The sequence below is a fragment of the Notamacropus eugenii genome, chromosome 2 (assembly GCF_028372415.1).
Source record: "Notamacropus eugenii isolate mMacEug1 chromosome 2, mMacEug1.pri_v2, whole genome shotgun sequence".
Lineage (NCBI taxonomy): Eukaryota > Metazoa > Chordata > Mammalia > Diprotodontia > Macropodidae > Notamacropus > Notamacropus eugenii.
This window is the reverse complement of record NC_092873.1, coordinates 334,580,535-334,604,100: the sequence shown is the minus strand read 5'-3', so window position 1 is coordinate 334,604,100 and position 23,566 is coordinate 334,580,535. Positions and strand designations below refer to the sequence as shown.

The following is a 23,566-nucleotide window of genomic DNA, read 5'->3' as shown; positions in this document are numbered from 1 at the left end:
TTTTGTCAAGAGGAGGGTCCTAGTGCTCCTCCTCCCCCCAGGACTATCCATGCTCAGGGCTGAAGTGGAATAGACCTTTCCTGTTGGCCTTCCAGGTTACCTTTGGCTGGAAATCTCTTTCACTCTGCCATGCTGTGGCTTCTGCTGCTCTAGAATTTATTAAGAATCATTTTTTACAGGTATTTTGTAGGTTGTGGGGGAAGTGCTAGAGTATATATATATATATATATATATATATATATATATATATATATATATATATATATATATATATATATATATATATATATATATATATATATAAAACTTTCTACTCTGCCATCTTAGCTCTGCCCCGTAGTCTACAAACTCTTAGTGGTGGGGACACAAGCTGATTTTACTCACAGACTTCTAATTGGGTCCCACCTCCACCAATTGCAATGATTCTTCCAACACATTCCTCATATTCCCCCTAACTCTCACCAAGTGGCAGATATTGAGTGTTCAGCCATGGGAAGGAGCTGATAACATTCTGTCTTCTGACTAGGACCTAGATGAGAAACTTCTTAGACTACAAAGAATCTTCCCCACTCTCCTTATACTCCACTTGTGGCAGATGGCTATCCACACCAGAAATGACAACTAAAAAAAGAAAATGAGCAAGGGATCAGTGTGCATAGCTGTACAGACATTTCCTACTGTACTTAAGTGCTGTCTACAGATCTCCATGCAAAGCATGATCTCATTACATAATGAGAATTTATCACTTCTCACTCGCTTCATTTAGCCTATGAAACACACACAACATAATACCTTTATATACATCATAAAATGAACTAAAATGCAAACATATTAAATACTGTCTCTTTGGTGTTCAGTCATGTCTAACTCTGTGACTCCATTTGGGATTTTTCTCAGCAAAAATACTAGAGTGGTTTTTCATTTCCTGTTCCATCTCATTTTACAGATGAAGAAACTGAGGCAAAAAGGGTTAAATGACTTGCCCAGGGCCACACAGCTAGTAAGTATCTGAAGCCTATTTGAATTCTGATATTATTGCATGTCTTTTCAGGTTCTCACTGAGAGTGAGGCAACATCCATTCAGTGAATAGACCTCTTTAAGAGGTGAGTCAAGGGATGGCCTTTTTAATCAAAAGAAAAAAATCAAACTGGGGCCTTCAGGGAAATAGTTACTATTTATATTTAGTCAGCATTTTCATTAAGCCTGAGAGTGTCACCACCAAGGCAGTCAATAAACTCATGTGACTCTATACTAACTCCAGGATCAAACATAATATATTCTGATGGGCATTTGAAGCCTTAGACTGCTTGAGAATAGGGCTGGTACACACAGCATGATTTCAAAAATAAATAAATAAATAAATCCCCAAGTGCTTTGCAGTGTTTGACACATTGTAAGTTCTTAATAGTTTTATTTGTTTGTTGAATTACTACCTTTCCAGTCTTCTTATGCTTTGCTTTTCTCCACACAATCTATATTTTTGAAGAAATTGGTTTGCTTGGTTCCGTCTATACAATATTCTTATGTCTCACCTCTGTGTTTGTTCCACAGTTGGCCTTGCATAACCATTCAAATCTAGACAAATCTAAGAAAAGAATTAGAAGGAAATGAAGAGAAAAGAATAAGGAGGAAGAAGAGAAAGCCAGGTATTATTCCTTCTTCCTTTCTTCACCAGTTGTTTGTTTTGTTTTTTAATAAAGCTAATCCAGTTGCAATGGAATGTAATTATCTTTAAGGAAAAGGTTCAAAAATAAAGGTTACTGAATATTTTAATTCTAAGGAACTGATGGGTAAAAAAATCAATTCATATGAAAAATAGAACATTTCATTTAAAAATGTGAGAAAATTCAAAAAAAAGGAAATTTGAGTTGCAAACAAAATTATCCTTCAGGTAAATTTATAACATTCCAGAAACAGAGAGAAGAGAAAGAGAAAGACAGAGACAGAGACACAGAGAGAACAACAAATCAATCCCTCCAACTAAAAACAATAAAAAGAAAAAACAGAAATAATTAATATCAATGATGATATCAATAAAATTTAAGCAAACATTAAATGAATAAAACTAGGGATTTTTGTTTTAAAATAATAGACAAATAGGCAATTTGATTTTTTAGAACACAGTGGGAAGACAAATTATAAACACAGAATTCTTAAAAAAGACAATTTACAAAGTGGACAGTAAATAAAGAATACTTTAGAAAGTATATTTTCAAATATATGCCAATAAAATTGGTAACAAATGAAAGAAATATACTTTCAAAAAGCATAAAATAAGTGGATTAGTAGAAAAAGAAAGAGAAAATTTAAATAACTCAATTTTGGTTGGACAATTGTAAACGTGTTAGAAGTTAACACCAAAAGGAGGAGAAAAACAATCACTTGGCTTTATAAATGGGAAAACCAAGAAGAAAGAAAGGAAGAAAGAATGGAATAAAGAAAGGAAGGAAGGAAGGAAGAAGTTAAGAAAGGAAAAGGAAGAAAAGAAGAAATTGAGGGGAGAATATAGAAAATTATGAAATGAATTAAATCTTTTACTCATGATATGATATACTTAGAGAACACCCAGAAATTTAACTAAAAGTTATTAAAACAACATCTTCAACTGAGTAATAAGACATAAAACAAATAAATACAAATCATTGGCTTTTCAGTAAATCAATAATAACAACAACAAAACTGGAAGAGATAGATACAATCCACTCAAAGGGAATACAAAATGTATAAATTATTTAGGAGTATACTTAGTAAAACGAATGTAGAATGTATAAGCACACACACACACACACACACACACACACACACACACACACACGGAAACAACTACACAATTCTACTAACTGAAATTTTTTAAAAAGACATAAATAACTGATGGGCTCCTCTCCAAAATGGAAGTCCCAGGAAGAACTCACCAAAAGCCCACAACTGTTGAGGGATATTCTAGGGTGAGACAATTCAGTGGAGGTAGCAAGACAGGAGACCAATGTATTAAGGAAAATTACTGGGTAAAATAGCAGCTGAGACATATTGGCAACCTACAGAAGGTACCTTGATGGAGGTAGCAAGATAGGGAGCAAAGTACAGAAAGACAGATGCAGAAACAGGAGGGGGATAAAGTTTGGCTGGAATTAGCTCTTCTCCAAAATGAAGGCTCCATGTTGCAAAATCTGAAACACCAGAAGAGAGAATCACAAGAACTAAAACAGGTAATTTTGATTTAAAAATTATGAAAATTTTACACACACACACACACACACAAAATGCAATTAGCAATAACAGGAAAACAGTTAACTTGGGAAAAAAATCTTTGCAACAAATTTATCTAATAAAGTTCTGATATAATCCCCATATAGGGAACAGATACAAATACATAAGAACAAAAGCCATTCCACAATACATAAATAGTCAGAGGACATGATCAGGATTTTTCAACAACAACAACAAAAATCCTCTGTGGTTCTATCTTACACTCATCAGAATGGCAAAATAGAAAAGAAAAATAACAATTGTTTTAGTAGATGTGGGAGGACAGACACATTATTGCACTGCAGTTAATGTTCTGATGCTGTTCAACCATTCTGGAAAGTAATTTTCAACTATTCCTAAAATGATACTAAATTGTGCATACATTTTAACCCAGGCAAACTATTACCAATGCCATCAAAGATAAAGAAAGGTACTAATAACAGGTACAAAAATATATATAAACACTTTGTGTTGAGAAAACATTTATGATACAGAGCGAGTGTCCATCAAGTGGAAAAGCCCGGACTTTATTCATTACAACAAGCTGTTCTATGACATAACAAACTGAGCTCTGGGATTAGAGTAAGAAACATCAGAAATCACATCCTGAATCAGATACTTACTTAAGTTATTGTGAACAAGTCATTTAACCTCTATTACCCTCAATTTCCTCATCTATAAAATGGGCATTATTGAAATCATTCATCTCACTGGATTCTTGTGAGAATCAAATGAGTTAATGTATGCATATAAAGTATTTTGGAAATCTTAAATTACTATGTAAATTCTAGTGAATATTATTATTAATCATACTAATTAAGAAAAACACATAAGAATTTTTTAAGGATTAATTTAGAAAAATCTGGAAAGGTTTGTTTGAAGTAAATGTATAGTGAAATGAACAGAATTAGGAGAAAAATTTGTATCATTATAAAATTGTAAAAGAAAAAACTTAGAAATTCAAAAATTATGCTCAATGCAATAATCAATCACCATTTCAAGAGAGCAATGATAAAACTTGTTTCCCACCTCTTGCTAGAGAGGTGAAAGGCTAAAGTTGCAAAATAAAGCATTTTCAGATAGGACCAAGAAAATGAGATTTATTTTGTTTCATGATACTTAAGGGAGAGGTTGATAACAAGAAAGATGTGAGAAGCGATTGTGAGAAAAAAAAAGGAATCAAAACAGATCATTTAAAATATAAAGTACACACAGGAGAGCAGAAGAAAGTTCAGGAGATACAAATACATAGAGAAGTTTTATTGCCATGTTAAATTTAACACATACTTTAAAAAGCACAATACTCACTAAAATATAATAACGTTTTCATCCTTTTTATAGAAAACCTTTTTATTGATTGATGATTGTCAAATTCATAAGAAAAGCAAAGCAAAGAGGTAAAGCTTTCTTAGAATCTTGAGGAAAAAAAAGAATAAAGACATAGAAACTGTGTTAGGGCCAAAGGCAATGCACTTAGGGCCATGGAAGCTCCGCTGATCCAAGATACCTTAGACCCAGAAAAGAAAATTCTCTGAGATCTTCTGGTATTTCAACATCTTCCTGTTCTCAGAAGAAATTTGAGAGTTTTATGTATAGATTTCCAAATTAAGAGATCCCCATTAAAGCTGAATTCATCTACTTTTAAGTTCAAGATCTATTTTGGGACCTACATTAACAATGTGGTGTAACTGAAGCTTGCTAACATGGATCCCTCTACCAAGTATCTCCACCATGTCCACTCAGCTCAGTTAAAAAAGAAATTGCCTTCTACTTTGAGTCAGGCATTGTACTAAGTGTTACAAAGAGAAAAATAAAATAGTTTTTGTCCGTTTAAAATTTGTATTTTATTGGGTAGAAGCAACATATACACAGATGAGTGAAAGGGTAAATATGAAATAGCCACATAAATGCCTGTGCACAGCATTTATAGAGACACATGCATACATGTACATAGGAAGGTACAGGTATGTGCACTGTTTGTGTGCCAATGCCAAGAAGCACCCTCAAAATCATCACTGATATGTTTACCTGTAAATTAAACAATTAATTCAAAGAATAAGAAGAAACACGTGGAAAAAACACAAATGGAGAGGTAAGTGCATATGTCAAACACATGGGGACATGTACATGCATTGAGGGGGCAAGTTCACCTCTGATGCTTCAGGTCCTCTGATATCTTCCAGTACTTCTCCTATCTAGCTGGGCCTCCTCCATGCCTGACTCAAAGAGTATGCTGGACTAGTCTTATAGATTCCACTGTATATCCTAGCATTTCAGTGCTCTGCTACTTATTGGATGCTACTTGTCTGTATGCAGTTGGGTTATACTCCCTGTTATCTTAAAATTTTGTCTGAGTGTCTTGAGGGATGACCAGATGATATGATTTCTTTACTTTAAACTCAAAGAAGTTTTTCCCAGTTCATTTTAAAAAGCAAAAATCCTTGTATTAAAACCAACAAATATACTCCCTCAGATTCTCTTGTATTATTCTCTTAAATAATTAGCTAGTGAAGTCTCTTATTTCCCCATCTAGAGATTTTTAATCTCAAGCTCTTACCTCTTTAGAACAAACATCACAATCATCTTATAGCTAATGTTTTTAGGTTTAATATTTTCTTTGAATTACTCTTCTTTGATCCAAAGACTATGTAAAAAAAAAAAATGGTTGCCATCTCCATTCTTCCTGATCTGCATCTTGTCACTGGATCCAGATGGCTCTGGAGAAGTAAGTGAGGATGGTAGCTTTGTAAAGCATCTCCCTCATTTAATCAGATTCACTTCTAAGTCATGGCATCAGTGTCCTGATGAACGAAGAACAAGTAACAACATCTAAAAAAATTAACCTCTTTGCCAAACCTCACCCTAGCTTACAGTAAATATTCTGTCTACTTTCCAATTTTCAACTTCTGAAAATCTGACTATAAAAAAGTTAGCAATGGCTATGTGTTCAAAATCAACCAGTATCTCTGGGATTCAGTATTTTCTAGTCTTCAGACTACAAGTCTTTTCTGTTCCCTTATCAAGATCAATGGGTAGGGAAAATAAATAATAAATATCAAATGCAAGGACAAGATCACTGTCTCTCCAACCTGTTTGTGTCCTTTTCACAAGCAGATACAGCTGACCCCCAAACCTCAGAGGAACTTTGAGGCACAAACATCTTTATATCTACAGAAATAAATAAAAATGAATTATGGGAGCTAGAGAAATAGCACTAACAAATGGTGAATCAAGAATACTTGTGGTGATTTTTTAAAGAAAGAATCATGGTTGAGTCAAGATGGCAGAATAAAAGCAGGGACTCACTTGAGCTCTCCCTGAAACCCTTGCAAATACCTAAAAAATGACTCTAAACAAATTCTAGATCAGCAGAACCCACAAAAAGAAAGAGTGAAACAAACTTCCAGCCCAAGACAACCTGGACAGTCAATGAGAAAGGTCTCGCAACAGGATGAAAGACAAACACCAGGAAACCTGGAACAGACCTCAGGGCAGCTGAGACAGTTCCCAGATTTCTCAACCCACAAATGCCAAAGGCAACATAAAAGGTCAGTGGGAAAGGTCTGTCAAACCTGAGTGAGAGAAGAGTGGTTTTGTGCAGCTGTTTTCAGAGATACTTCTAGAGACTTATAAATTTTCATTTCTTCTAAGATGGTATGACCTAAAAGGAGGCGTTTACTCCTTTCTTGGCCTATCCTCTGGTCAGTGAGTGACCACAAACACTCTTCTCTCCCCTGGAAATGTGAGGAGAGTTCCCACTCCACTGCTACCACAAGCTCTATAGTGCAGAAAACAGCTGCACAAAACCCCTGAAGCTTGGAAGAATGCCCTCAACAATGAAAGTAGAGCCCTACCTAAAAATGTCAAGTAATTGGCTGGGAAAATGAGCAAATAGCAGAGGTGAAAAAATCAGATTAGAATCTTATTTTAGTGACAAGGAAGATGAAAACATACAACCAGAAGAAGACAATGAAGTCAAAGCTCCTACATCCAAAGCCTCCAAGAAAAATATATATTGGTCACATGCCATGGAAGAGTTCAAAAAGGATTTTGAAAATCTATTAAGAGAAGTAGAGGAAAAAATAGGAAGATAAATGGGAGTAATGCAAAAATAATCATGAAAAATGAGTCAACAGTTTGCTAAAGCAGAGCCCCCACCACCCAAAAAAACATACTGAAGAAAATAACATCTTAAAAACAGACTAAAACAAATGGCAAAAAAGATCCAAAAAGGTAATGAGTAGAAGAATGCCTTAAAAAGCAGCATAGTCCAAATGGAAAAAGGAGGTCCAAAATCTTACTTAAAAAACTAATTACTTTAAATTAGAATGAAACAAATGGAAGTTAATGACTCTATGAGAAATCAAGAAATTATAAAACAAAACCAAAAGAATGAAAAAAAAATAGAAGACAATGTGAAATATTGGAAAAACTGACCTGGAAAATAGATCCAGGAGAGATAATTTAAAAATTATTGTACTACCTGAAAGTTATGATAAAAAAAGGGCCCAGACATCATCGTTCAAGAAATTATCAAAGAAAGCTGTGCCGATATTTTAGAACTAGAAGGTGAAATAGACATTGGAAGAATGCACTGATCACCTCCTTCAAGAGATCTCAAATGGAAAACTCCCAGGAATATTATATCCAAATACCAGAGTTCCCAGATCAAGGAGAAAACTATTCAAATATCATGGAGCCATATTCCATATAACACAAGTTTTGATAGCTTCTTCTTTAAAGGACCAGAGGGCTTGGGATTATATTCTGGAAGGTAAAGGAGCTAGTATTATAATTAAGAATTACCTACCCAACAAAGCTAAGTATAATTCTTCATGGGGAGGGATGGACATTCAATGAACTAGAGGAATTTCAAGCATTCTTGATGAAAAGACCAGAGCTGAATAGAATATTTGAATTTCAAATATAAAACTCAAGGGAAGCATGAAAGCTAAATAGAAAAGATAAATCATAAGGGACTTACTAAAAAGCTGAATTGTTTACATTCCTACATGGAAAAGATGATACTTGTAACTCATGAGACCTTTTTCATTACTGGGGTAGATAGAGGGAATATTTATATATAGACAGAGGGCACAGTGAAGAGATGATATCTAAAAAATAAAAGTAAGATGTGAGAAAAGAATGTACTGGGAGAGGGAGAAAGGAAGCAATAGAATGGAGTAAATTAACTCACATAAAAGCAAGTAAAAGCTTTCACACTGGAAGGCAAAGGGGTGGAGGTGAGAGGGAACGAGTGATCCTTCCTCTCATCTGAATTGGCTTAAGGAAGGAATAACATACATACTCAATTGGGTATGCAAATTGATCTTACCCTACAGGAAAGTAAGGGGAAAGGGGATGAGAGTGGGAGGATGACAGAAGAGAGGGCAGATGGGGGAGGGGTTAATCAGAAGCAAACACTTTTGAGGAGTAACAGGGTAAAAGGAGAGAACAATAAGTGTTGAGGCAGGATTGGATGGAGGGAAATATAGTTATTCTTTCACAACATGACTATAAAGGAAACGTTTTTATATCAAATTTCTTGTCTTATCAATGAAGCTAGGTAGGAAGGAAGAGAATTTGGAACTCAAAGTTATCAAATTGAATATTAAAAACTGTTTTTACAAGAATACTATTCATTAGGCTGCTGTTCTCTGCAACCAAGAGGGATTCACATAAGATGCCAAATGTTATTGCAAGGAAAAGGAATCAAAGTTCTTCTAAATATGGCAGCCTATTATTTGAAAATCCCATGAAGAAAATAATAGTGGACTTTGCTGAAAGAATGCTTCCATCCCCAAGTGGAACCCCTAAAAAGTGAATGTCTCAAATTAATGATATGGATAAAAATATATGTTGTCTCTTCCAAGGGCACCAGGTTTCAAGTGAGTACAATAAGTACCCACTAGAAATAGCTGGTGCCATTCAAAAAGTGAAGAGTGGCCTCACTGAGGTTTAAACAGCAAGATTCTCCCTTCAAATCTTCCATGTCCGGTAGATTCTTTTATAACAGAGATATCTGAACTCACTGGAATGGAAGCTTTTCAAAGAGACCAGATATCTTGTCAGTAAAGTTATTGTGGATATAACAAACCAGTTCCCATCTTGACAAAAAAAAAAAAAAAACATCAAAACATGTTCAAGAGGAAAAACCCTAAAGTAAAAAAGAATTCAACTTCTAAATACGGAAGTTATAAAGGCATTACACCTACGTCAAGGAAAACTGAAAAGCTCCAGAAAAATAGAATGGTTTTTAAGCCAACCACAGGGCAGAAGGATAACAGTCATGAAGCTGACAAGAGTTTGACCCCAAACTCATGAGTGCTGAGTCTAAAAGTTAAATCCCAAGTAACTCTCCAGAGAGGGGCAGCAGTTTTTGTGACTGGGAAAAAATCCTACTCTTTTGTCAAAAAAGTGGTTTTGGGTGGTCAAACAGTGTCTGAACTCAAGGCAAATAAGTAATTATTATTTATTAATTATTAATAATATTAGCAGTAATTATTAATCCTAGCTTGCTTGGCACTAATGAAAGGGAGACTTTCAAGAGTTCAAATGGTACAATTATTTCTTCTAAAGAATGGAACCCTGTTGAGGATAAGTCTTTTTCTTTAAAGGAGTCTCACTAAAAGAGTAGTAAGAAAGGATCTCGTGAGTCTATTATGTATCTAATCTTTAGTGCAACTTCAAGCAATCAAAAACGTTCTTTAGCATTTCTAGAAGAACCATCATCTTTAGGATCTGGCACAACTATGCATGAGTCTTTAAATGTCTTGAAAACGTTCAAAGCACAGAAGACTAACAAAAATACCAGAGAATTAAACAAAGGGTTGAAAGATCAGTTCATTATTGATGCAGGTCAGAATCACTTTTGAGTCATCGTGTGCAAATCTTGTGCTATGATCTATACAGTAGCTAACCCTGAGGATGAAGAACAACATGCCCACTATCACCAGAGAATCAAGGAAGTAAGTAAATATGTGGGTGGGAAGAAAGAATGTATTGTGGCAGAGTTTTGGGATGGCAAAATTATCTTAGTTCTTCCTGGTGACTCAAAATATGCCATTGAAAAGGAAGAAGATGTCTGTGAACTTGTAATTAACGAACTTGGATTTAAGCAAGTTATCCCAAACTGTCCAAGTAATTAAAACTTTCCTCTATATCTCTGATGAAAAGAAAGCAGTTGTATGTTTAATTGCCAAGGCAGTGAAACAGGCGTTCCATGTCCTAACTGAACCATCTAGCCCAGACTCTCCAAATCAATGAACATGTTACAACCAGCAATACTGGCAACGTTCCAGCAGCCCAGAACTAGTGCTCTGTGGGATCAGTCAGATATGAGTTTTTAGCGTGATGAGGAGAAAGGGCATTACTCATCAACTGATGGATACTGTCTGGAATTGCTTGATGTTTGGCTGTTTTCTGATTACTAATGAAATAGCCTTTTCTGAACCCAAAACCAGATGGCAAACTATTTGCAACCAAATACTGCAATATATCCAAATTCCTCTTATATAATTTTATTAGCTAGACAAGTTTAGCTATATGCAGAAATATTAAAGGCTGTTTAGCAGTTTTATGTTTATTAAACTGATAAATCAGAGAAAAATTTGTTCTAAGATTCAAATTATTTTAAAAAATTATAACAGGAATGTTTGCTCTCTGATCAGTCTTTGTGACTGGTCATGTTTGTCAAAAATGATTATCTCCCTTGTCTTCTTTATGAAATTGACAAAGGATCTGATTTTCCATATACTTAATCTCTAGCAATGAGGGATTAATTTTCAATATACAATACAGCCACTAGATTAGAACATATCAATTTGTTATATGGAGAAAGAACTTTTATATTGAGTTAATTCATTAAATTATGCTTCAAATATCTAATATCTTCAAGGTCTATATTTTAAAAAGTGTCAAAAAATAGCTGTTCTTGTAGAGTCACCCTCTTCACTCATACGAATCAATCCTCTTATCTGGAAGCAATCATCTTTTATAGTGAATTCAATTTCATAAACAGTTAAGTGGCAGCAGCTATGTGGAGCAGCTATGTGGTGCACTGGACTTAGAATCAGGAAGACTCATTTTCATGAGTTCAAATCTGGCCTCAAACACTAGCTGGATGACCCTGGGCAAATCACTTAGCCTTGTTTGCCTCAGTTTCTCATTGGTAAAGTGAGTTGGAGAAAGAAATGACAAACCACTGCCAAGAAAACCCAAAAATTGTGTCATGAAGAGTTGGACACCACTGAAAAGAATGAATAAAACATTATCAGGCACTGAGGACATAGATTAAAAAAAGGAAAGATACCCTCTACAATCCAGGAGTTTACAATCAAATGGAGTAAGACAATACACAAAGAAGGAAACTAGAAATTAGAGGCAGTTGAGGGGGCACCAGGACTTGTTCTGTGGAGCTGAAATCAAGCAGAGCTACAGATATGGAGTGGAGTCTTAAGATCCACCAGTCAAGGGGACTCATAGGTACAAATGAAAAGTTTTTTCTTCCAATGAAGTAAGATGTGGGTTCTGCTTTGATATTTCAACAGAAGCACTTTTTTCCCCAACAAGCAGCCAGAGAAAGCACTGAGTTCCAGGGTAAATACAGTTTTCTTTTGTTTTGACAAAGGTCTACACCTTACCATCTCATTCAATGGATTAGGGGCCTGTTTTCATCAGGGATTAACCTGATCACCACTCTCACATTAAAAGAATTTTAAATTCTCTGTATATACTTTATGACATCACAGAGAGAAACCACATATACTAGGTGGCAGGAGGAAATAAAAATGCAACTCAAATTTTATCCAAAGTGTATATTAACTTCATGTCCTTAGTATTTTTTTATCATATTGATAAATTCAGCTTTAAATGACTATACAATTTTAGGTTGTATCCACATGATATTCAAACATTTGGGTAAGAAGTGAAACATCCAGGTATGTTAACTCATTAACAACCCCTGATTTTGAGAATATTTGGCCAAATGACTTTCCTTTAACCTTCAGTTCCTCAATGTATTGCAGACACAAACTAAGTGAATCTATAACTTTGTACATTTTCCTACTTCTATTCATTACTTGGGCTACATAATCATATCATTACACTTTTAACATAAAGTTTATTTTGGAGCAGTGTTCTTGATCCCTCCAACTGCGAGGTATGTACCAGTTCCTATGGCAATACTGTCACCTTGTGGCTAGAAGAGAGAACACTAAATTTTCATCGCTTTAGAATTTAGTAAAAGAAAAAAATCTTCACTAGACAGTGATTATTTTAAAGGTTATGCTTAGCAGCGTTGACACTTGGATTCCTATGTGATTCTCTGTCTTTATGTGCCAGATTTTCTTTACTGACATTCTCTCCATAAAATATCTACCAAAATCAATTAGAAGCTTTCCTTTGGATCTTTTAACATCTTTAGCATATCCAGGTTCTTCACTGGTGTTCTATTCTTGCAACTGCATTGAGGTGGTATATCTCTGCTTGCTCTCCTCTCCCTCCCCTCCCCCATTGCTTTTAGTAACTGCTGGGTCTTTTTTTTTACTCTTTAAATAAATAATTTACCATCGGTATGTAACAAGACATGGAAATATTGTGAGTTGTATTAGTGAAGAAATACATATTAATGTTATCTTCTCCAAGAAATGCTAATTAATCAAGGCAATTTTTAAAACATCTCTCTTATTTTTTATCATCTCCCTCCCAGTTTAGTCCTCTTTATTTTAATTTGCTATTTTTCTTTGACCTCTGTTCTAACTAGTCAATGCATCTGACAGTATGTAGACAAGTGATTCTAAAATGACTCCTGAATGTCTGACTCCTATATGAAATGGCATTTCTATCTAACTAGCCATTTCCTGTCTCTTAAGCTACAGTAAGTTTCATTTTTCATGATGTCATTTGAGGCTCATCAAGTCCAATGCCTTCTGACTTTCTCCTTGAATAATAACTGACAGTTATATAGCACTTACTGGTTTAAAAAGTATTCTCCTCATAATAATCATGTAAGTAGTAAATATAAGCATTATATAACCTCTTTTTTGTCTCTGAGGAAACTTCAACAATAAGAGTGTGGATTTTACCTATATTCGCGAAGTTAGTGTCTCAGATGGAATTCAAACAGATATCTTCTGACTTTAAGTTCAACATTCTATCCATCACAGCAGTATTCTTAAAAAAAAAAAAAAAAAAAAAAAAGGTTCTCATTGGGCAGGCATATCAATGAGATTTCCAAGTAAATTATAAGCTTTTGAGTACTTTCACTTCATCTCCAAGCTAATTTTATAGTGAAATTTTTGCGAATTTTCTCTTTACATATTTTCATTTTAGTTTGAAAAAAATTAAAATTCATTACAGATTTTCACTACTGCAAATCACAGATATTTTCAGGTTACTTGCCATTATCTCCAAAGTAATCTGTTTCATTACAAGTACTTTATGAGCTCTGCAAGGCATGATGATCAAAAATTACATGAAATTATATTTTCTTATTGGTTTTAGATGTGTTATTTCCCTTTGCCAGGCCTGCTCACTGATCCCATGCTTCCCAAATCCAGTGAAGACAGAACTGCACAACTCTCCAGCCACTTTGTGGAGTGCTCCCATCAATCTAACTGACACCAGACATAGCTGTGGGCAGGCCAGCTGGGAGCTGGTAGAATTGTTCAGTCTAGTTTTAGATGGGTTTAGGAAGCATGGGATATGGGAGCAGGATACAATATTCTATTGCTATATGTTTTTTATAGCACACCCCAAAGAAAAGGAGAAGAAGTGAATCAGTACCATCCTGGATATAATGACTCATCAGCTTTATGCTACGATGAGATTTGGTAGGTAAATGCCAGTTTGAGACAGAAACCACAGATAATTTCCCTTCCTGTTTTTTTCTCTTGTTCTAGGTTTAAAAGAGTTTGATTCTCCTTAGGTTCTTGGGGAGGGAAAGGGTCTAGATAAAAAGCGGTACCGCATAGATGAGGGTAGGGGACAGAGACAGCGCGTTTCTATTACTGCTCAGCAAAATATCTTACCATAAGCCATTGCTACAAATGAGGCCTCATTTGGGGAATTGTTTTTGATTAATTTTTCCTTGGCATTGGGAATCTTAGTATTGTTTGGATTCTTTCTTCCTGTTTCTGTATGTAGGATTTTATAGCACTACTGTTATAAGAACTAAAGATAACTGCATTATGAAAAAATACGTTGTATCTTTTTAAAATTTTATGCTTTTAATTTTTTTTCAATTTTTCCTTTGTTGCATTGAGTTTGAGTTAGAGTTTAGCATGTTACACTACTTGTCAAATTCTGTAATTTTGATGGTATTTTAAGAGAAATTATATATTCATATTTTATTACATTTTATATTATATTATGTTACACATATTGGATTACATTTAATTTTTCTCAGTCAAGTAAAGCATTTGTTAAGCATTTACTATGTACTAGATACAATACTTAGCTAGGATATAAACAAAGGGAAAAATTATCCCTTCACTCAAGGAAGTAAATGTTTAATTGGGAAAGAACTAACAAGTAACTATGTATAAATTTATAAACCAATATTTATTAATCAGCTACAGTGTGCCACGCACTATTTTGAACCCCGGAGATACAAAAAGAAGCAAAAGACATTACCTGACCTAGAGGACTTTATGATCTAATAGAGGAGAAAGTATGCACACACACACACACACACACACACACACAGCAAGCTACATATAAAATTAATAGAATATAATTACTGGAGAGAAGGCACTAAAATTTGGGAAATTTTTAGTTGAGACTTAAAGGAAGCCACGTAAAAAAGGCACAATTGAAAAGCAAGAGGATTCCAGGCTTGGGGGATAGCCCTGAAAAATTCTTGGAGTTGAAAGATGGAGTGTCTTATTTGTAGTTTAGCCAGGAAACCAGTGTTACTGGAAGGAAGAGTTCATGAAAAGAGTTCAAGAAGTCTTGAAAGGGACAGGGGCTAAGATTATGAAAGGTATTTCTTTCTTTCTTCCTTCCTTTCTTTCTTCATTCTTTCTTCTTTTCTTTTTCTTTTTCTTTTTCTTTCTTTCTTTTTTTCTTTCTTTCTTTCTTTCTTTCTTTCTTTCTTTCTTTCTTTCTTTCTTTCTTTCTTTCTTTCTTTCTTTCTTTCTTTCTTTCTTTCTTTGTCTGTCTGCCTGTATATCCAATCCATCTGTACACATATATAAACACACAAGACAGATATATAAATACATACATACACATAATGCAGATATACGAGGATATCCATATATATATATATGTATATATATATGTATAAAATAACTTGGATATTATCTCAGAGGTAAGGGGAATCTGCAAAGCATTTTTGAAACAAAGAAAAAAAGTGAAATTTTAGCTGAGACTTGAAGGAAGACTACAGAAAAAATAAGAAACAATTAAGGGAAAATATAAATTTAGTTCATTTTATTTTAGTTTTCTTTGTTTTGTATTTTTAAGTCTTATTTTCATTTGTCTCAACTGCACCCCCTTTGTTATCTCCTTCTGTTGCATTTACATAAAAAATAATTGCTAAAACTGTAATTTCATCACTAACTCCAAAGTGATAAAAATATCACCTACAATGGACATTGGCACCTTCTCTGAAACTTTTAGTCTTAGAGCATTAAAAACTTAAGTGACATATAGCCAGCATGGATCAGAGCCCTGAACCCACACTTGTTGCTTCAAAGACAATCCTCTATGCACTAAGCCATGTTGATACTAACTTCACTTGAAAGCCTGCTTTTTGTGACACTGTTCACTGAGACTACCAGTGCTATTTGGCTGCTATCATTGTGCCTACATGTCCATAAAAACAAAATTCTTGCTTGATCTGTCCATCCCCACTAGCTATCATCCTATATCTCTTCTTTCTTGCATGACTAAATTCCTTGAGAATCTTGTCTATAATCAGTGTTTCTTTTCCCCTTTCCTTTCATTGTTTTGAAGTCTTTGCAGTCTAACTTCTGATCTTATCTTTTAATTAAAGTTGATAGAAAACTGATTTTATGGATCAATATTTTTTTAAAAACATGAAAGCTTAATGCCAAATGTACTACTTTTAATATACATTCATAATCATAATTATTGCAGGCCAAGTCTAATTCAGGTCAGTTGGGTGCCTCACTTGGAAAGAAGTTAGAAATATATAGACCATATTACAATTAACAAAAGGATGTTTACTTAGCTATAGCATAGAAAGTATGCTTAACAAAGATACAACATTGATTAACTTGAGTGAAAACCTTTCCAGGCTCTATGTTGACCATGCTGGCATTCTTGTCAAGCATAAAGGAGAGCTATTCCTCTCTCCTAACGGGTTGATTTTTATGCTTAAATTACCAGGAAACTATGTCAACAGCTTGAATCTTAGTTCCCTAAGTAAATTAAATCTCCACGTTTGTTTCCATACCTTTTAAGGGAAAAAAACTTGCTTACATGACAGAAATCTCTTCCATCACATTAGGGAACTACCCACATTTAGAGTAGAACCTTCATATGAATCTGAGGATAGTATAAAATATTAAAGGATATAGTAAAACGAGTTAGGGGATTGTAGAAGAGTTTATAGTGGAACAAAGTCTGGAAAATCCATTAGACACATGTTCTATGAATTAATAGGACCATTTCATCCCTGGAAAATTCCTGAAAAAATCAGCGTAGGGGACAGTACTTAAGAATTGGCTTGCAACCTTCCATCTGAGGAGGCTTGATGAGTAAAGAGGGAAACCAATCATGGTAGTGAGGGGATAGATTTAGATTTTTACTAGAAGCCTCATATTTAGAGGGAGCTAAGGCAAGAATTTGTCATCAAACAGCTCATTTGTGAATAAGTCTAATTCCACGTCCCTGTTCCTAGAAGAAGGTTTCCCTAAGCTATTCAGTTGTGGCTGGAGAGTGGATATGTCCTATGGGAAAGAACAAAGCTATGAAATCCATGGCAAAAAAAGAAATAGCTCGTCTGTGTATAAGGCACAGATTATTTCTGGATCATACAGACGAATACCATCTATGCATCAGGTGAGGGATAGATCTCTTGGGTTGCATAAAGAAGCTTACATGTGGGTAGGTCTGAAACTAGATACTTAATTGTGGGTAACAAGTAAGGTTTAAGAAAGGTTTTGTTTTTCTCTTGTTTTTTCAGAAGAATATTCTGCTCTCCTAAGGAACACTTCATACTGGCCTGAGGAGAGCATGAAACAGACATACTTACTATTGGGCTGGGAGTCATCTGAGAGGAGCAAGAGGAATTGTTTTTGGAAAGTATCAGAGCCCCTACCTTTGAATACCTGTGAAATTTAAGGAAAAGATACCCTAGAATAACATGGCAGGAATGGTTGCAAAAGCTCATATGGTTCTACAGGTCTGGCCTGATAACTGGCATGACTTTTACTCACTTTGGCAATATCATTCAAAACAAAGAGGAATTGACATCCAAAATGGCACACATGAACAGACTGAAAAATCACTCAAAGGATTATAGGTTTGGATTTATTTAAGGTTATCCCTAAAAACTGGTACTACAAAGAAACAACCCTTATCCTATCAAAAATTATAGACCGCATAAAAGTATTTGAGCAATTAAGATTCCTTTATCTATAATAATCTCAAACAACTGACAATCAGTGGCATCACCACAGGGTCCAGTAACTCATATTGGCTATATATGGTGATCAGACAGAAGTGTTACTAGATTTTTCAAACATTTTAATCTCCTTTTAGCATTTTTTATTATTTGGGAGGGGGGTCAGATCTGTGTCTCTTAGTTATGAGGTTATTCATCTGCCTGTCTCATGTTGATCTGTCCCATGGAATGTAAAAATATACTTAGAACATCAAACGTTCTTCAGATAAGAAGCCAGGGGGAAGATGTCAATTGTTCCTAAATACTTGGATATCTTGTTGATGTGTAAATCTCCTCTCTTGTTTGGCCCATTGTGAACCATCTAAATACAGTTTAATCTATAACCTGACTTAGTTTACCTATAGAGTCTATTTAACTAGGTGTATTTCATGTGGAGATGTACAAGATTATGACTGATTAATCATGTTTGTTTAACTTTTATGACATTAAAGTCAGCATGGGGTTATTAATCTGCCTTTTTCAATGTTTATAGTCTAAAAAATGTATAAGATTACAATATGTAAAAGAACTATTTCTGTCACTTTGATGTAGTTTTGTCTATAAGAAATCTTGTTAGAATCTAAATTGGGGTTCAGGATTATTTTTATCCTGAACCTGTGCTTAGGCATAATAAAACATAGAATTTTAACCTCCATAATTTCTACATTGTAATATATCTATTTTGGCAGCAGTTGCCTATGACAAGAATTTAAAAATTAGTTATTTCTCCCAGAAGGAAAATAGAAAGACACATATAGACATAGAGTTCTGGACTTTAAACAAGAGAACCAAATTGGACAATGTCAAGAGAAGAAGATACCCTAAATTTTCTCCTATTCACTATTGTACTTGTTCAGTGGCCACTATCAGATACCAGGCAGAGGAAAACATAGAGAACACTGTTTTCATATGATCAGCTGAATGTTTACCAATTTTAACATATCCTATGACCCAAGCATCTCAGAGGCAATTTTTACTTTCCAAAATAACTGAGGGAGAAAGTAGTAAGTCTACTAGAAGTGATAGTGACCATGCTGTCTTTGTAAAGATGGGAGGAACATGGGGAGAAACTGGTGAAAGGGTTAGATTGGCTTGAAGAAAATGATCTGAAGTTTCAAATAGAGAGCACTAACTCAGAGAAAATACTATAGAAATGCAACTGACTTAGTTACACATCACAAAACCTTCAAGATCTAAAGACTTCAAGGACATGGAAGTTATTCTCACAAATTTGTTAAGAACTATTCTGCGATTGCTAAATTTTGAACAACTTAATTTGGCCATATTTGATTGAACAGACCCAGAAGTCAGGGGACAAGAAATGCAAAGTCTTTTAGAGATGAAGAAATGAAAAATTGAGATGAAACTTTCAAAGACTTGGTCAGTTTCCTCACACTTAAACAAGTGTTCATGAAAATGCCAGTTTGGAGTGATTGGGAATAGTTGTGTACCAAGAGAGTGATGATCATCAGAAATCAGTTGCATTTATCTACAGAGAATTAAGTTAAAGCAAACTTTTTTTTAACCCAATGTGCAAACTGAAGCTTCTGGGTTTGAAGTATGCTTTCATAGAAAATTTCAAAGACTATATGGAATGAAGTTTCAAGTGTAGACTGACGATAATTTACCGACATATTCTCACCAATTCCAAATTGATCACTACGCGCTAGAAATGGATGACAACACTAGTCATCTATGACTTCAATATACATAAATAGCCAAGGTGGCTTGTTTGGCTTTGTCCTGAAGACCGTGGCTTACCAAAGATACAGTGACATCTAAAACATGACTGAAAACTACATGTCAGCTGGGCATCTGAATTAAAAGCATACAGTACAACTGAGAGTTTTGGATTTCTACCACTCAGCAAAGCAGCGTCATATGTAAATATTGTATCATTGAGTCATAGTTCTTTGACTCAACTGTCGAGGAATGCCTGGACAGTGGCAGGAACTGATGAAGGACTAGGATAAATGATAAAAGTCAAGAATCCAAGGAATGGTGATAAAAGGTCTCAAGATCTCTTGAAGAAAAAATTTCACCACATGAATCTGGACTGCCTGAGCATATGAATTAATCTGGTCATAAATAAACTAGCAGTCATGGTAGGTGGAAGGACATGTGGCAGTAACAATAAAAATAAAACCTAACATATATAAAGTGCTTTCAAGTTTGCAAAGCATTTTTATAGATATCTCATTTAACTTTACAATTATCCTGGAACCTAAGTAGTTTTATTATTCTGATTTCACAGATAAGGAAACTGAGACATAGAAAGGTTAATGATTTAAGCAGGGTCACATAGTTAGTAATTGTCCAAGACTGGATTTGAATTTGGGTCTTTCTGACTTGTGATAGGAGGGTTTTTTCCTCTAAGACTCTCTTAGGCAGTGGTCTTGAGTGACTCTCCTTGTTCAATGAAACCCGTCCCATCTAGAAAGAGGCAAGGGGTAAACTACAAAAGAATGCTTCTATCTGCCTTAGGGCAGGACTCAGAGAGAGTAAGTAGCTAGAATTCTTTGGCCAAACACCTTCAATCCATGTCACTGTTACAAATAAATAAAATTAAGATTTTTAAATTTAAAAAAAAATCCATCAGAAAAAACTTGCAGTGTCTTATTTAGTCATTGAATATCAGAGTTGGAAGGAATTCTACAGCTCATTTGCTTCAACCACTTTAAGTGATAGTGAATTTCTTCTGCAGTGTCCCAAGTGCTCATGTGGCTTATACTTAACTACCAACAACATAATCACTTATATTAATTCAAAGACAATTAAATATCTCAAAAGTCTCAGATCTATTCCCATCTTATCCATGAAGTGCCCTCAGATAACTGGCACTTGTAGTTATAAAGAGATATTCATTTTTTTCATTTAAAAATTTTTCTTTGATACTTAGCACATACTGCCTTGAGTTTGCATTTTTAATCTTCAAGTTATCAGACTTACAGGACTTAAACTTTTCCTGTGTGCACTAAAGAGCATAGGAATTTTGAGCAGCAAGGGTCCCTAGAGAGCATCTCTTCTCTACTGACTCAGGGAGATAATATCTTTCACATTGTAGAATGCAGTCTTCTATCCTTGGACCTTAAGATTCATGCCTGGTTCTCTCTCTTGAACAGATTGTTGGTGGTGGTGGAGATCCTATAGAGGCTAAGGGATAAGATTTATAGGAACATAGAACAGATGAGGTGAGAGAACTTGCTGCCCTTTTTCTAGAAGGATTTCATTTAGGGTCAGACTTTCCCCCATGTTGCTGCCATCTCTAATTATTTTTATACCAGATGGAAAAAAATCAACTTCCATTTATGCCCTTTCTCCATATGTCATCTTTGCATTCCTCTTCTGCCATTCTCTTCATATTGCCTCATATATGTACATAACTATGCTCTTTCCATTCTCAGAATATAAATCCTAGCTCTCAGATATGCTCCTTTCACCATATCTAGTATGACATTTACCTCTCTGTGATGAAACTTCAGGCCTGAGGCTATGACCTAATTCTCCTAAATAGGTTCAGGAAATATCAAACACCTATTTTACCTCTCCTGCCCCACAGCCTTCCCCAAACACAGAGGCTATTCCTTCTGTTCCCAGTCTCCCAGCATCCCCAACTCCTGATAGTATCTCCTGTACTTCTCTTTCCTCCTTTTACTCTAAGAGGACTGGGGGTAAATCTTCTTCAAGGCCTCAAATGCACAATTATATAGTTCTTGCTGGACTGAATAGGACAAAGTGCTAAGGACCTTCTTAATCATTTACTGATGCAAAAGTTTCCGTAAATTTTTTTCTGTTCTTCCTCCTTCCTACCCTCTTCGGGGAGGACTGAGCACAACTGAGAAGTAGCCAGTACTTCCTTCCTTTTGTATATCTATAGAAGAGCTTTAAATCCCCAAGAGTGGGCTATACCAATGGGTCCTGGCACATGTTTATTTTGGATGGGGGTATGTGGACAGCTAGCTTTTTCATAAAGGCAGTACTCACCTCTGTCTCTAAAAGAAACCTGGACAATAGCCATCTTCTGAAACCAGACTCTGAGGGGTAAACCTGAAATGCCTTTCTAATAACAATAGGATCCTCGGTTCTAAGTTACAGAGAGGGAAGGTTGCTAATGCTCCAAAGGAAGTAAGAGTGTTGGGAGAAGGCTAGAGGAAGAGCAGGTCAGGATCTTTGTAGTCAGAGAGATTCCTTAATTCTGAAGAAAAAATGACCAGGGGTTCTCCAATAGACCTAAACAATTAGAGAGGACCAAAGGAAGCATCCAGATTGGTCTTAGGTTACCACTAGAAGATACAATGAGTTGAGCTATTTGAGAACTATTTGAGCCTAGGAAGGGAGATAGCATCCACATTCATTCTTTCATCTTCTCCAGAACTGGGAACAGTGTCTAGTGCTTAGTAAATGCTTGTTGACAGACTGACTGCTGTCTTGTTGAAGATTTTTAAGGGTTTGAATCACAAGTTTCTTACAACTATCTAGCAGGATAAGTTCATCTAAATGAATAGTATACTAAATAGTATTTAGCCAGAAGTGGAGGAGGGAGTAGTACAGTTTGGGGTTGCTTGGAACACAGAAATGTCAGGAGTCAGGGGAGTCTGACTTGGAAGAATTCAAGCACTCAAGCCTTCTTTTTGTCAAAGTAGCAATATTTATTGTAATGCCAATAGAGTGGACTAGATTTCTAATGAATCTGAAACTTGATGGGGCTCGGACTGACACTTATATAGAAAAAAGGAACATTGAAAACATCTGGCTTGAATTACAGAGTGGTAAATAGCCTGGGGTGGGCCAGGTGCAACAGCGAAAGTAGTTAAGTGGTGTGGGGTGGGTCAAGAGCCACTGTGAAAGGACTATTATGTACCTAGGTGGGCTGGAATGGGCCAGATAGCTTGGGCAAGATGCCAGTGATGTGGGCTGCTGAAATGTGTGAGAAAATTTAGTGAGTGGGCTGCTGTCAAAGACATGATCTTTTCCTTGTGTCCATGTCTAATTTTCCTATCAGGAGGAGGAAAGGAGACATGAAGTCCAAAGCAATGGGAATTGGATATAGTAATATGCCAGAAAGTCCTGGGCTCATATAACTATCCATAGCTGATATTCCAGGAAGGGAAGAGGAAGTCATGGTGTGTTTCTAGAAGGGTCTTAAATCCCCAGGAATGGGTTATTCCAGTGGGTCCTGGTTCATTTAGGTATTTAGATACCTGTGCCTACAAGTACTCACCTCCTCTTCACCACCTCCCTTAAGACTCAGCCTGATACTTAACTTTGAAGCTACATTATCTTGCCTACTATGAAGATATTCAAGCATTTCACAGAATTCTAAATCAAAGTATTGATTATTGCAGAAGAACAGAATGACTTACTGGATCAAAGATATTATTCTAACACCAATTTCACCTAGAAAATTTCATATTTGGGCTATTCTACAGTAAATAACATGAATTATATGTACTTTAGCTCTGTGGTTCTTCTTTCCTTAAGGACAATTATGTCCAAAGGTCTGAGAGATTTTGGTTGAACTCTGTCTTCATATCCAAAGGTCAAGAATGCTGTTAAACAAGTAGTATACTTACACCACTCCTGTCACCCTATCCCCCTTGGACTTGGTGTTCTCTCTGTGATTACACACACACACACACACACACACACACACACACACACACACACAAGAATAGGGCAGAGAT

The 23,566-nt window shown here is 35.4% G+C and overlaps 1 long non-coding RNA gene and 1 pseudogene across 1 annotated transcript in view; both read left to right on the top strand.

Moving 5' to 3' along the window:
* Window positions 1-18,406, top strand: part of LOC140523984 (uncharacterized) — a 61,294-nt gene extending 42,888 nt beyond the window's left edge. The window contains exons 3-5 of the long non-coding RNA XR_011973534.1: window positions 947-1,000; window positions 1,553-1,647; window positions 17,403-18,406. This is a non-coding gene — a long non-coding RNA (uncharacterized lncRNA). The remainder of the gene's footprint in view (window positions 1-946; window positions 1,001-1,552; window positions 1,648-17,402) is intronic.
* On the top strand, window positions 8,931-10,778 carry LOC140523983 (N-acetyltransferase ESCO2-like; annotated as a pseudogene).
* Window positions 18,407-23,566: the final 5,160 nt, after the last annotated feature.